General features: G+C 37.2%; 1 pseudogene; it reads right to left on the bottom strand.

Moving 5' to 3' along the window:
* Window positions 1–1,973: 1,973 nt before the first annotated feature.
* Window positions 1,974–3,143, bottom strand: LOC141522894 (ribosomal L1 domain-containing protein 1-like; annotated as a pseudogene).
* Between the last annotated feature and the right edge of the window lie 10,463 nt (window positions 3,144–13,606).

Below are 13,606 nucleotides of genomic sequence, written 5' to 3'. Positions count from 1 at the left end.
TTCTTTCTCCCATTACATTTCCCTTTTTTTTCTATTGACTCCATTTTTACACCATATTTTATCTTTGAATTCAGCTTTCTCTTGTGCTTCAACTATAAAAGCTCTCTCTACCTGCTCTATTAACTGAGAAGGTTCATATGAGTATCATCAGTGTCATTTTTCTATGCAGGAATACATGCAGTTCATCCTCATTAAGTCCCTCATATTTCCCCCCTCTCCTCCAATCTCCATGCTTCACCCTAGTCCTGTATGATGAAACCGTCTGTTCAGCTCTGGCCATTCCAAAAGGAACATTTGAAATTCCCCTGGTTCATTGAAAGTCCATCTTTTTCCCTGGAAGAGGACATTCAGCCTTGCTGGGTAGTTCATTCTTGGCTGCATTCTAAGCTCTTTTGCCTTCCAGTATATTATATTCCAGGCCCTACGAGCTTCCAATGTAGTTGCTGCTAAGTCCTGTGTGATCCTGACTGCAGCTCCATGGTATTTGAATTGTGTCCTTCTGGCTGCTTGTAATATTTTCTCCTTGACTTGGGAGTTCTGGAACTTGGCTATAATATTGCTAGGGATTGGATTTTTGGGATCTCTTTCTTGGGGGGATCGGTGGATTCTCTCCATTTCTATTTTGCCCTCTGCTTCTAGAATATCGGGAATTTTCCTGTAGTAATTCTTTGAAAATGATGTCAAGGCTCTTTTCCTGATCATGACTTTCAGGTATTCCAATAATTTTTAAATTATCTTTCCTAAGTCTGTTTTCCATATCAGTTGTTTTTTTAATGAGATATTTCACATTTTCTTCTAATTTTTCATTTTTTTTGGTTTTGAAGTATTGATTCCTGATTTCTGGTAAATTCATCAATCTCCCTGAATTCTATTCTTTGCCTGAAGGATTTGTTCTCCTCAGAGAGTTTTCTTATCTCTTTTTCCATCTGACCACTTTTGCTTTTTAAAGCATTCTTCTCCTCAATAACTTTTTGAACTGTTTTATCCTTTTGACCTAAGCTGGTTTTTAGCATGCTATTTTCTTCAGCATTTTTTTGGATTTCCTTGACAAAGCTGCTGACTTCATTTTCATGTTTTTCCTGCATCTCTCTCCTTTCTTTTCACAGTTTTTCTTCTAACTCCCTCATTTGATTTTTGAAGTCTTTTTTTTTCTTGTTCAATTATGTTTATTTAGAAAAGTCTTAAAACAAAAATGAAAAATATAAGTACATTATATTGACGAAAAACATACTGTCATGAGTTTTTTGATACACCGAAGAAATTTTACAGCAACTGTCTAAATTTCATAGTAGTTCTTTCATTATTTTGAATTTTTTTTATTTTGTTACCTATAAACTATGCCTAATTGAGAAATTATTCTTGAGTAGAAATTCTTTTTTTTTTTTTTTTAAGGTTTTTGAAAGGCAAACAGGGTTAAGTGGCTTGCCTGTGGAAATTCTTTAAAATAACCTTTTTACTGGGACTGTCAAAGAAAAATAAAATGAAATGAATGAACATAAAATTATTTTCCTGATTTTGATTTCAATCAAAAACAGTGAAAGCTCTAAGAATGTAAACATAATGAATTTTTACTGTTTAATGAAAAATCAAAGCCAAAACTGTATTATCAGCCAATAGATCTAGTCTATTCTGAATATACTAACTTAACTCTACAGACTTGTTTGGTTGTAAGGAAGGAATAAAGAATTGGAGAAAGGGGGAAAAAACTTTGCAAACAGAATTCTTTAACCTTTAACCTTTGTTAATTCTCTGATCACCTTGATGAATGACTAGATTATTTTAAGTTATTAGTACAGTGAACAAATGCATCATATCCGACAATAAACTTTCAGTAATAAGTTTAAATAACATTGCAAGAAAACAAGTAGAATAGACATTTTAAACACTTCATAAGACTGGCTCAAGAACAAAAGCTACAACGTATTAAGGTAATTGAAACGGTGATATGGTATTGAAAACCATTTTTTCCCCCACTGTGCGAAGTAACTAGAAAAGCAAGTAGAAAGAGACTTCATTTTAAATTCATTCAATTTTCCCTACTTTGTTATGAGCAGTAAGTGACCTCTTAACTTCGCAGGAGTCTAATGCAGGGTATAACCTCTACTGAGGAATTACTCACTTTCTCAAGTTTTTTGCGGAATTGATTGTAGGTTTCTTACTTTTGCCACTAGCTGGGGTCTTCTTCAACTTCATGGAACCTGTGTTAATCTGTTCTGGAGTCTCTAGAGCTTTGGAGGCTTCTCTCTTTCCAAGATGAGTTTTAGCTTGTGGGTTTCAGCACTGAGACTCTCTCCTGTAGACTCCTTTTTTAGGGCTGCTTTCTTTGGGCACTTCTGAGGTGTTGCTTGAATAGGGACTAGTTGTGGAATCTCATCCTCAAAATCAGGTTCAGCTTTATCTTCCTTTTCTGCCTCTAGTTCATGGCCATCCAAAGGACATTTACTTTTAGATTTCACTGCAGTCTGGGCAGCCTTGGTGGCCACTTTTTTGCCTTGCTTTAGCTTCTTACTTTTCTGAGAATCCAAATGGGAGACAAATGAAGAAAAGATTGGAAGGGAAAGAGATTTTTCTGTTTTCAGGTGTAGAACTTTTACACTCTCCCATTTCTCTGGAAACTTTTTTGAAATCACGTCTATAGCAGGAACAATATTTTCCACTAGTTGATCTACAGGCATTCCTGTGTGACCCACACGTGATGTATTGCCACAACCATGATTGGTGACCGGTAATGAAGTTCCCTGGATAATTCTATTGATGCGTTCTGACAAATTTTTAGTCGTGAGGTCTACTGATAAAGGTACTTTCTTTCTATGATAGAAATGCTTTCCTATGTGTGAGGGTAAAAGTCATCTAATTCTTTGGTCAGCAAGGAAAAGGTCATAACTGCCCAAAAGGCGTCGCTTAGCTTCATAAGGTTTATATTCTTGTTTTAACCTTTTGTATGGAATGACCTCAGTAATGCTTGTAATTCCCTTCTTTTTCAAAAGCTGCTTGTAGAAATTTTCTGTCTGTTCTGAAGTTAAATTGGATTCATCTTTGGTAAATAAACAAACTTCTTTTGTATCAGGTCTAATACCATGTGGCAAAGATCTGCTCGTGAGGCACAAGCTGAGGCTCTGCCTTCTGCTCGCCACGGCGCCCATTTTCCTCCGCTACACGTGTCCGAAGGTGCCGGAAAGGTCAAAGTCTTTTTTGATCTCTGTCATAGCCTGAGCCCAATTTCTGTTTTTCTTGGAATCTTTAGATGTAGGAACTTGTGCTTCCTCATCTTCAGACTGAGTATTTTGATCCTTCTTGGGCTCATTTGTAAAATATTTCTCAATGGTGTTCCTCTTATTTCTCTGCTTGCTCATTTTCCCAGCCTGTGCCTGGTTTTGGGGTGCTTCCTGAGCTTTTGGGACACTCCCACAAGGGTCTCAGTGTGTGAGGCTCTGTCCTCCCTCCTGGTATGTGAATGACCATATGCACCCCCCCTCTTCCACAGGGCCGAGGTGGGGGGGGGCCCTGCTGTTTTATGGGGAGGGCCTAGACTGTGATCAGGATCTGAATGTGGTCAGAGCCCCAGAATCCTGTTCCAGAAGCGGAGGACAGAGCTCTGCAGTCTCTTCACTCCCCTCCCTCAGCTCAATGGGCTCATGCCCTGGAGGCTCCTGTTTACTGGCACCGCCTGCTTCTGTTTCTGGATCTGGGCTGCTGAAAAACCAAGCTGCTCGCTGTGTGCCCTGAGGGCTGGGCTCCACGTGCTTGCTCTGGCAGAGGTCCCCCGCTGTCCTCCCACTTTGTGCCCGGTGCTCCCTGGGGTGTAGCTCAGGAGACTCCCAGGGCCCTGGGGCTGCCCCCGGGAGGCTGAAGTTCTTTGGCTCTGGCAGGCCACCCCTCTGGCAGGCCGCCTCTCCGACCCTGGGGAGCAGAGCCTTTCTGCTCTTTTCCAGGTTACCTTGAGTAGGAGAACTGCCTCACTGGGTCCGTTTGTGGGTTCTGTCTCTTGAAAGTTTAGTTAGAGTCCTTAGTTTAGAAGTTTTATCAGAGAGATACTAAGACTAGATCCTTTCTTGTCGTCATCTTGGCTCTGCCCCCTCAATCTTCCCTCTTATTAGTTCCTGTGGGTTTAACTGTTATCTTTAGGTAGATGATTTCTGAATCTATAAATCCAGTTCCATTCTCTCCCTAACCTTCTTGTTTGCCCCAGGAATTGTCTATTAGATATTTCAACTATTTTACTATCAACCACTTTAGAATGGAACTAATTATCTTTCCTCCCAAACCTACTTCTCTTCCAAACTTCCCCATTTCTGACAAAGGCACTTTCATTTTTCCATTATCTTAGGCTCATAATTTTGGCATTATCCTGGACTCCCAATCAATTTCCTATATTTCAGACAGTCAATCAGCTGCCAACTCTTGCCATTCCTATCTTCACATTATCTCTTGTAACCTATCCCTTCTACACAGTTACCACATGGGCCCAGACCTTCTTCATTTTTCATGTAGCATATCTAGTTTAGACGCATCTAGCTTAGACTTTACCTAGCTTAGACTCTCCAGTTGTATCCCTGTTTCATCTCTTTCCACTCTGGTCCATCCTCTACACTTCTGCTAAACTAATTTTCCTTAAGCACAGATCTGACTCTGTCACTCTACTACTCAATCATCTCTAGTAGCTTCCTGTTGTCTCTAGGATAAACTGGGGTGTATGGGTGTTTAGGAGGACTAGTGCCTCTAGTGTGAGGTTTTGCTGACAATTTTCCAGGGCTGCTCATCCATCTTTGGTGACCACCTATTACCCAACTCTTACCCATGGCTTCAAGGAGCTGTGGTATTATCAGTGGTCACATCCTGGTAAATCATCTTGGGTTAAACCAGGTTGAAAATAGGCTTCAAACCTGTGGGTGGGTGAGTTAGTTATCTACCCCAAGCAAATGAACATTTCCCCCAGAAGATGAAAACAATTTGTTCCAAAGCTATGAAGTTGATTGAAGCAGACGCTGTTGGAAGGCCAAGATCAGTCCCTGCATCCTGGGTCATAGTCAGTAGTCTTGACTTTGTTTTGACACAGTCACAATGACTCTGAAAAAGTGAGTGAAGTTGGCTACTTTGTGCAAATCTGCCTCACTTAAATCCAACATCACCCTATGATGTCATTGGTCCTTTTCAAAAATGAAGGACAAATGACATGTATAAGCTGTAACTCTTCCCCACTCAACCATCTTTAATAACTTCCTACTGTCTCTAGGCCATAGTGAATGGAGCACAAGGCTTGGCTCATCTTCCTGAGTTCAAATTTGGCCTCAGATACTTAATAGCTGTGTGACCCTAGGCTAGTCACTTAATCCTGTTTGTCTCAGTTTCCCCATCTGTATAATGTGCTGGATGGCAAGCCATCTAGTATCTGTTGAGAAAACCCCAATGGGTTTGAACATTACTGAAATGGCTGAGCAATAATAATACTATGCTAAATGCTTTATAAATATTATCTCATTTGAGCTTTACAATAATTCTGGGAGAGAGGTACTATTTTTACCCCCATTTTACACATAATGAAACTGAAGCTAAGAAAGGTGACTTGTCCAGAGTCCTGCAGCTAGGAAATGTCTGAGGTTGTATTTGAACTTAGGTCTTCTGGACTCCAGGCTCAGTTCTCTATTCATTGGGCTATCCAGCTCTATCTTTCTTGTTTAGCTTTTTAAAGCCCTTCACAATCTGGTGCCTATATTCCTTTGCAGCCTAATTAGACATGACTTCTTTTTCCATACTCTGTTATACTAACTGTCCTCTCTGTTGCTCTTATACACATGATACTCTATTTCCCCATCTCTGTATTTTTTGGCTTGCCAACCCCCTTTCTGGAATGCTCTCCATCCTTTTGACTCACAGGCTTTCTCTTATTCTTCAAATATAGCTCAGGTACCATTTTCTGCATGAAGGCTTTCCTGACTCCCTCAAAAGCTAGGACCCTTCATCCTAAACTACCTTGTAATTAGGACATCTATATGGTACTATGGGTAAGGCCCTGGCTCCTGAGTTCAAATGCAGCTTCAGATACTTACTAGCTGTGTGACCTTGGACAAATCTCTTAATTCCTATTGCCCTAAATCCAGGGTCATCTCCAGTTGTCTTGATTCATATCTGGCCACGGGACCCAGATGGTTCTGGAGGAGATCGTGAAGTTGGTGACTTAGCATAGCATCCCCCTCACCCAAAATTAATTCACTTGTTTGTTATAGTATCACCTCCCTAAAGTCATGGTCTTTTTTGAAAACAAAGGACAATCACCTTAATTAACTACTTTGTGTGTGCATCTATATGTATAAACATCCATATACACATACACATACATATACAGAGGGCAGTTAGTGGCACAATGGATAGAGCGCTAGGAGTCAGGAAGATCTGAGTTCAAGTCCAGCATCAGACACTTCCTAGCTGTGTGGCCCTGGGTAAGTCACTTAATCTTCTTTGCCTCATTTTCCTCATATGTAAAATGAACTGGATAAGGAAATGGCAAACCACTCCAGTATACTTGCCAAGAAAATCCCAAATGGGGTTATGAAGAGCTGGACAAAAACAACTGAAGAGCAATACCTATATATGCATACATACATAAACTGTGTGTTTTTTAATTTTGTCCTATGTATTTTTGTATATGTACTTGTCTTTCACATTAGAACTTAATCTCAATAGAAGGAATTAATTCTTGTATTCCCCAATCTAGCATAGTAGGTACTTAATACACATAGTAGGTATTTAATAAATACTTAATTGATTTAAAGTACAGCAGCATATCATCTGTCAATAGAGATAATTATCTCATCTTTATTGATGTTTGTACCTTTACTTTTGCTTTCTTATCATTATAATAAGCCTTTTTTAAAAGGTATATAAAATAACAGTGGGAAGAGGGAACACACTTATTTGTCTTGGAGAGCTTCTAGTATTTCTCCTTTCTGAACAAAATAAGCTCTTGATTTTATGTATATATATATTTTTGATCATATTAAAATCCTACCAGGCTTTTTTAGGTTTTTAAAACATAAATCAATGACTGCTTTATTTTGCCAAAGGCCTTTTCTGAATCTATTGAACAAATCATGTGAGTTTTGTCATTTTTATGGTTTATATAATTAATTATTCTAATTGTTTTCCTGATGCTGAACTATCTTTATATCCCTGGTATGAGTCCAACTTTGTCATAATGGATTGTTTAATGAATATATTGTAGTCTCCTCATGTCTACCTCCTAGTGCTGAAGCCTTCTCTTCCACCTAAAACCTGTCCTTGTGACTCTGTGTTCTGATTGGTGAAATTTCACCTTATTTTGCCTGGTCTCAAGTCCATACTCTACTTCCTGGACACCTCTGCCATAGTACTGACCCTGTACATTCCAACTCCATCTCTTCCCCCTCTACCTCCAATTTTAGTTCAGAGAATAGTAATTAAATTAAAACCATCATTTCTGGTAAGAACATAGCCATAAATGTTCCTGTTAATCCAGGCACTTTTTTGTCCAAAATATTCCTCCCTGACTATCATCATCCCTCTATATGTATTTTGTTCCCTTATTTGAAGGAAAGCTCTGGGAGTATGATTGTTTTACTTGTTTGTTCTTAATATCCCCAGTTCAAATTTCTTTTTTGTTTTTGTTTTTGCTTTTTGGCAAGGCATTGGGGTTAAATGACTTGCCCAATGTCACAAAGCTAGGTAATTATTAAGTGTCTGAGGTCGGATTTGAACTCAGGTCCTCCTGAGTTCAGGAGGTGCTCTATCCACTGCACCATCTAGCCATCTCCCACCCCATTCAATTTTTGTAGCATAGGTATTAACTGAACTTTGAATAGTTAAACTATTCTAGTGTAAATCCATCTAGCCCAAGGTTTCTTTTCCTTTAGTAGTTCATTTATTGCTCATTCAATTTTATTTCCTTAGGTTAAGTTTTTTAAAATCTCTATTAATTGTTATTAATTTAGGTATTTTATATTGTGGATATTAACCAACTTCCTTTTAATTCTAAGTTTTTTAATTACATATTTGTATGTAGTAATTTTTGATATTTCTTTTTATTTCCTTTTTGTTATGAATAACCAATGTTCATTTAATTTTTCTGTCTTTTATGAATTACTGTACCTACTTTTCTAAGGTGTTCTTGTTATAATGTGCTTATTTTTTTCACTTTTTATTGATCTATCTCACAATGTTGCTATTAATATGTACAATATTCTCTTGGTTCTGCTAACTTCACTCAGCATCAGTTCATGAAAGTCTTTTTTTTTTTTTTTTTAGGTTTTTGCAAGGCAAATGGGGTTAAGTGGCTTGCCCAAGGCCACACAGCTAGGTAAGTGTCTTAAGACAGGATTTGAACCCACGTACTCCTGATTCCAGGGCTGGTGCTTTATCCACTATGCCACCTAGCCACCCCTATGCAAGTCTTTACAAGCTTTTCTAATGTCAGGTCACACATGATTACTTATAGAACAATAGAATTCCATAACATTCATATACCATAACTTGTTCAGTCATTCCCCAAGAGATGGGCATCCCCTCAGTTTCCAATTCTTTGCCACTATAGAAAGAGCTGCCAAAATATTTTTATGTATATGGGTCTTCCCCCTTTTTTATGATCTCTTTGTGGCATATTATGTATTTCTTAATATCATATCTTTTCTCTAGCTTATTTTCACTTTCTTTTTAAAAATAAATTTATTTATTTTGAATTTTACAATTTTTCCCCTTAATCTCACTTCCCTCCCTCCACCCCCCACAGAAGGCAGTCTATTAGTCTTTACATTGTTTCCATAGTATACATTGATCTAGGTTGAATGTGATGAGAGAGAAATCACATCTTTAAGGAAAAAAATAAAGTATAAGAGATAGTAAAATTACATAATAAGATAATGTTTTTTTAAAAAAGGTAATAGTCTTTGGTCTTTGTTTAAACTCTACAGTTCTTTCTCTGGGTACAGATGGTATTCTCCATGATTGTTGCACTGATGGAATAAGCAAGTCCATTAAAGGTTTATCATCAATCCCATGTTGCTGTTAGGGTGTACATTATTCTTCTGGTTCTGCTCATCTTGCTCAGCATGAGTTCATGCAAATCCTTTCAGGCTTCCCTGAATTCCCATCCCTCCTGGTTTCTAATAGAACAATAGTGTTCCATAACATACATATATGACAATTTGCTTCATTTCCCAATTGCTAGACATTCACTCAATTTCCAATTCTTTGTCACCACAAACAGGGCTGCTATGAATATTTTTGTACAAGTGATGTTTTTACCCTTTTTCATGATCTTTTCATCTAGCCTATTTTCTAAACTGCTCTCTTTGATCCCTAGGTTGAGTCCAAGGGGCTGACTGAAGGGGTTGAGTAATAGTCACTTAGGAAATTGCTGAGGGGAGGGTACTGAGAATCTTGGGCAAGCAGACTTTTTTCCCACCTTCCTATCATCTTTCTTCTGGTTGCTCATTTCCTCCTACTATGTGAAATATCTATAACCAAATTTCTGATTTCCATAGGCTTATGCCCAGGATTCCATTCATAGCCCTCTTTCCTTTATCTCTGTCCCAGTTGGATTCATAGGCTTCAATTTTTCCTAAGTTGGGGAGACCACCAGAGGATTGTTTAGGACTGCTGTGAGAATATTATGTTCTTCTTACATTTTTTTATGGGGTGAAACAAAGGCACCTGACCTATAGATTGTAACCCTGAATTTTTGAGTGGTATCTAGGGATCCTTTTATACATATCCATGAGGACCTAGATAGGCTATATTCTGATATTTGCCAGGAACAACTTTTGGTGGGAACAAAATAGTTTATTGAGAATGATTTTTGAAGTAACCTCTTGATTAAACCTAGACCCTATAGTTTTGGACCATGGTGAACAAATGTTAAACAAGATATAAAACAGGAAGATATATGTTTACTAAAGATGTTCACTACAGTCATGGATGATGTCCTGCACATTGGAAAATGATTCTAAACAGATGGGAAGCTCTTCCAGATGTTTCTCTTTGTGGATGATATAGTGCTATTTGCTTTAAGTCCCAGAACATCATAGGGCCTCCTCAATGAGATTCATGATAATTCAAAGGAAATCAATTTAATAGTCCACAGAGGAAAAATTAAATTGATGAAAAATGTATTTTGCCTGACTATGAATGAATGAATAAATGAAAAAAAACCTTCTTTAAATGCTTACCATGTTCCAAATACTGAGTTATAAATATTGGGGATATAAATATTAATAGTAAAAGCAGTCCCTGTCCTCAAGGAGTTTATAGCTTAATGTAATAGACTGTATATGAAAGGGAAATAGTGATTAGGGAAGGGTATTTTGACTTGAAAAGTTCCCTGGATGGTAAGTGTAGTCATAAGGAAATAGATTATTTCTGGATGGGGTATGTCAATCAATGATAGTGTAGATTTGATCAGGGTTCATGATTTGTGAGAGGCTGTGGGACATAATGAAAGAAACTTCAGAGGCCACTGAATCCAACACCCTCATTTTATAGTAGAGGAAACTAAGGTACAGCAGTTTAGGTGACCTGCCCACAGACAAATAGTTAATTTGTGTCTAAAGCAGAATTCCAGGAGTGGGGAACCTTTTCTCTGCCAAGGACCTTTTGGATATTGATGACATCATTTATGGGCTATATTTTTTTGAATATTTAATAAATTCATCCCTAAAAAGCTCCTAAATTTATTGAATTTTGAGTCCTGCCTCCAATTGCCTTGGCAATTTCAGACTACCATGACCTTTGGACTGGAAGATCTCCACCCCTGAAAATCAAGGTCGGTCTTATTCCAAGTGTGGTGTTTGATCTTTTAAGTCATTCCTGCTTCTCATGGTCTTTCACCTGTCCCATCTCAGAGTCTTTTGTATTGGCAGTAATACTTGCCCTTTTGCTTGTTCCCAGGTCCATTACTCCTAATGTTAACCATTGTGCTCCTCTTCTAGAGCCTGCCTTACCTTACCTCAGCTGCATCTCCTTTCTACCCTGCTTCTCTTCTGTGGTTTGGTTGATCAAGAATTGTTAAACACAGGTAAGACTCTCTGGGTATTAACTACTTCTTTCTTGTGTGGTCATGCTCTAATGGGACAAATTGTCCATCACCTCTTCAAAATAAAATTTTTCTTGGCATGAAGAATTTTGCTTATGGTCCTTTTTATAACTAGAAAAGGAGATGAGGTAATCATGCAACACAATCAGTAATACAGGAATCAAGAGAAAGGTTTCCAACAAATTGAGCAAATCCTCTGTGGAGTTTCTATGGATAATAATTGCAAAAGATGTCATAGATGAGATAAATTGCAATCTGTAACATTGGAGGGAATATATATATATGTATTATATATATATATATATATATATATATATCTCCATGTTATCACTAATTCACTTTTAGCAAATATGTTACAGGATTTGGTTCATACTCACTTGTAAATCATTTTTTCTCTCTGACCTCCACTGGACTCATTGCTATATGTCTAATTTATTAATGCTGTGCTCTATAGTGATCTGGGGATATGCTGGATAATTTCTCATTAATAAATTTGCCATCTCCTTTCATTAATTAGTTTGCATCTCCAACTCAAATTCATTAAATTCAATGAAGCCTCTTATTCTACTAATAGTCTTGTTGATCTTTTATCAGTGATAAGATTACTAAACATATATAATTTATTAACAAATGAGAAATAATAACTATATATGTACTATTTACAATAGTACATAGTATGACCAATGTCACTTCCAAAGTTACCTCATGCCCTCAAAATATCGATTATTGATTCCTATTCACTCTTCTGAAAACTCAGTCTCAAATCCTGAAATTTTCTCTAAATAATGATTAAAATCTCTTGAAAACAACTGAAGATTTTTTCTCAGGATTAGTTCTTTTCCTTTGCTCTGTCTTCAATGAACATAGGAAAATCTTTCCAAAATATCTTGTACTTCTAACTTCTCACTGATTCTTCATACATTTCTCTTCATAAAGTTCTTTTTATAATACCAAAGCTAAAATTGTTTCAATAGAGTTGAAACCTCCTTCCTGTCTTCTCCATAGATTCTTCATATTTCCTGTTGGATCACCGAGTGAAAACACATTTTCTCTCTGACTCCTTAAGGGGAAGGACTTTACTTATGTCATTTTCACTACCAAATTTTCATAGATTTCTAAGGATCACAGATAAATAACTCACCTTTTCTCTAATTTCATAGGACATCAAGATATTTTTCTCTATAGCATATAACTACCAAGACAAGTCTTTTTTTTTGCATCATTCTAAGTTCTTAAAACTATCTTATCTTAACAGTTTTCATGGCCTCCATAAAATAGACATCCATAGCAAAGGTTATGCATTGAAATATTGAAATGTGGAAAATGTTATTTTTCTCTATTTCTTCTCTTTAATTTTAGGAGCCTATTCTCTGATAGTTCCACTCATCTGTTCAACATTTTCAGTTTGCTATTTATTGCTTCAAAATTGTCTTATTTGCTTCAAATACTGAGAGCTTCATTTGTTAACATTTTTTTAACTGGAAAATATCTGCCTTAAACCTTTCTGTTTCTGAGGGTTGCTTTTCTACTCATTTTCTCCATCTTTATCTTTTCTTACGATTGCAGAGTGTCAGAAAACAAGGGGACCTTATTTATTATCTCATTCAATATCTTTATTGTACAGATAAGAAAAATTAGGGATTCATAAATCAGGTGACTTGTTCAAGATTATGGTGAATTAGGTCATTCTGGGAATATAATCAAGTTGCTGAATTTCAGTCCTGCATTCATACTATCAGATTGTGTTGTCCTCTTATAAAACTTTCCTTTTGATTATAGTCATTATTAATATTGCATTTTGAAAGCATCCTTTGGCATCATCACTGTTTCTTTCTCAGGTTGACTAATTTCTGGACCCTTTTTAAAGGAAAAAATGGGAGAATATTAGTGAGAGAGCTAACACATTAACAAGAGAGATGACACATTAGACACTTTTATTCTGCATGGTTATTTGGTCATGTTGATGGTTCTTCTTCGTTGCAGTATTTGTCTATTCAAAAATCTCAAGGTACTTGATAGTTCTTAACTCTGAGATCTCTTACCTCTAGACTTCAGAATCTATCTCTCAATCAGAGACTTGTTAACAGAACACATTTTCCAACCAGAACATATTTTCCAGTGCTTACTGAGGGCTTTCCCCATCTGTGCTTTGGCTCATGCTGTTCATTTGGCCTGGAATGCCCTCCTCTCCCTTCTCTGCTTTCTGGGGACACTGGGGATACCAGCCAGATTGAAGCAGAGGATTTATGTAGAGGAATAGTGCAATCTGAAAGTTCTATTAAAAGAAACAGTGTCCAGAATGAGGAAGGGAATGTCCCTCGTCACTCTGCCTGGTCATCTTACATCTGGAACATTATATTTGATTCTGGGTAGTGATTTTAGGAAGGGCATTGCCAAACAAAATACATCTGGGACAGAGTAAACAAGATGGTGGGACTAAAGATTTTGCCATCCTAAGATTTTTTTTCAAGGAATAGTGAATTTTTAACCTGGAAAGAAATCTTAGGAGGGATATGATTTAGTTCTTATGAAGGGCTGTCATATAGA

The sequence above is a fragment of the Macrotis lagotis genome, chromosome 4 (genome assembly GCF_037893015.1).
Source record: "Macrotis lagotis isolate mMagLag1 chromosome 4, bilby.v1.9.chrom.fasta, whole genome shotgun sequence".
Lineage (NCBI taxonomy): Eukaryota > Metazoa > Chordata > Mammalia > Peramelemorphia > Peramelidae > Macrotis > Macrotis lagotis.
This window is presented reverse-complemented; position numbering and strand designations above follow the sequence as displayed.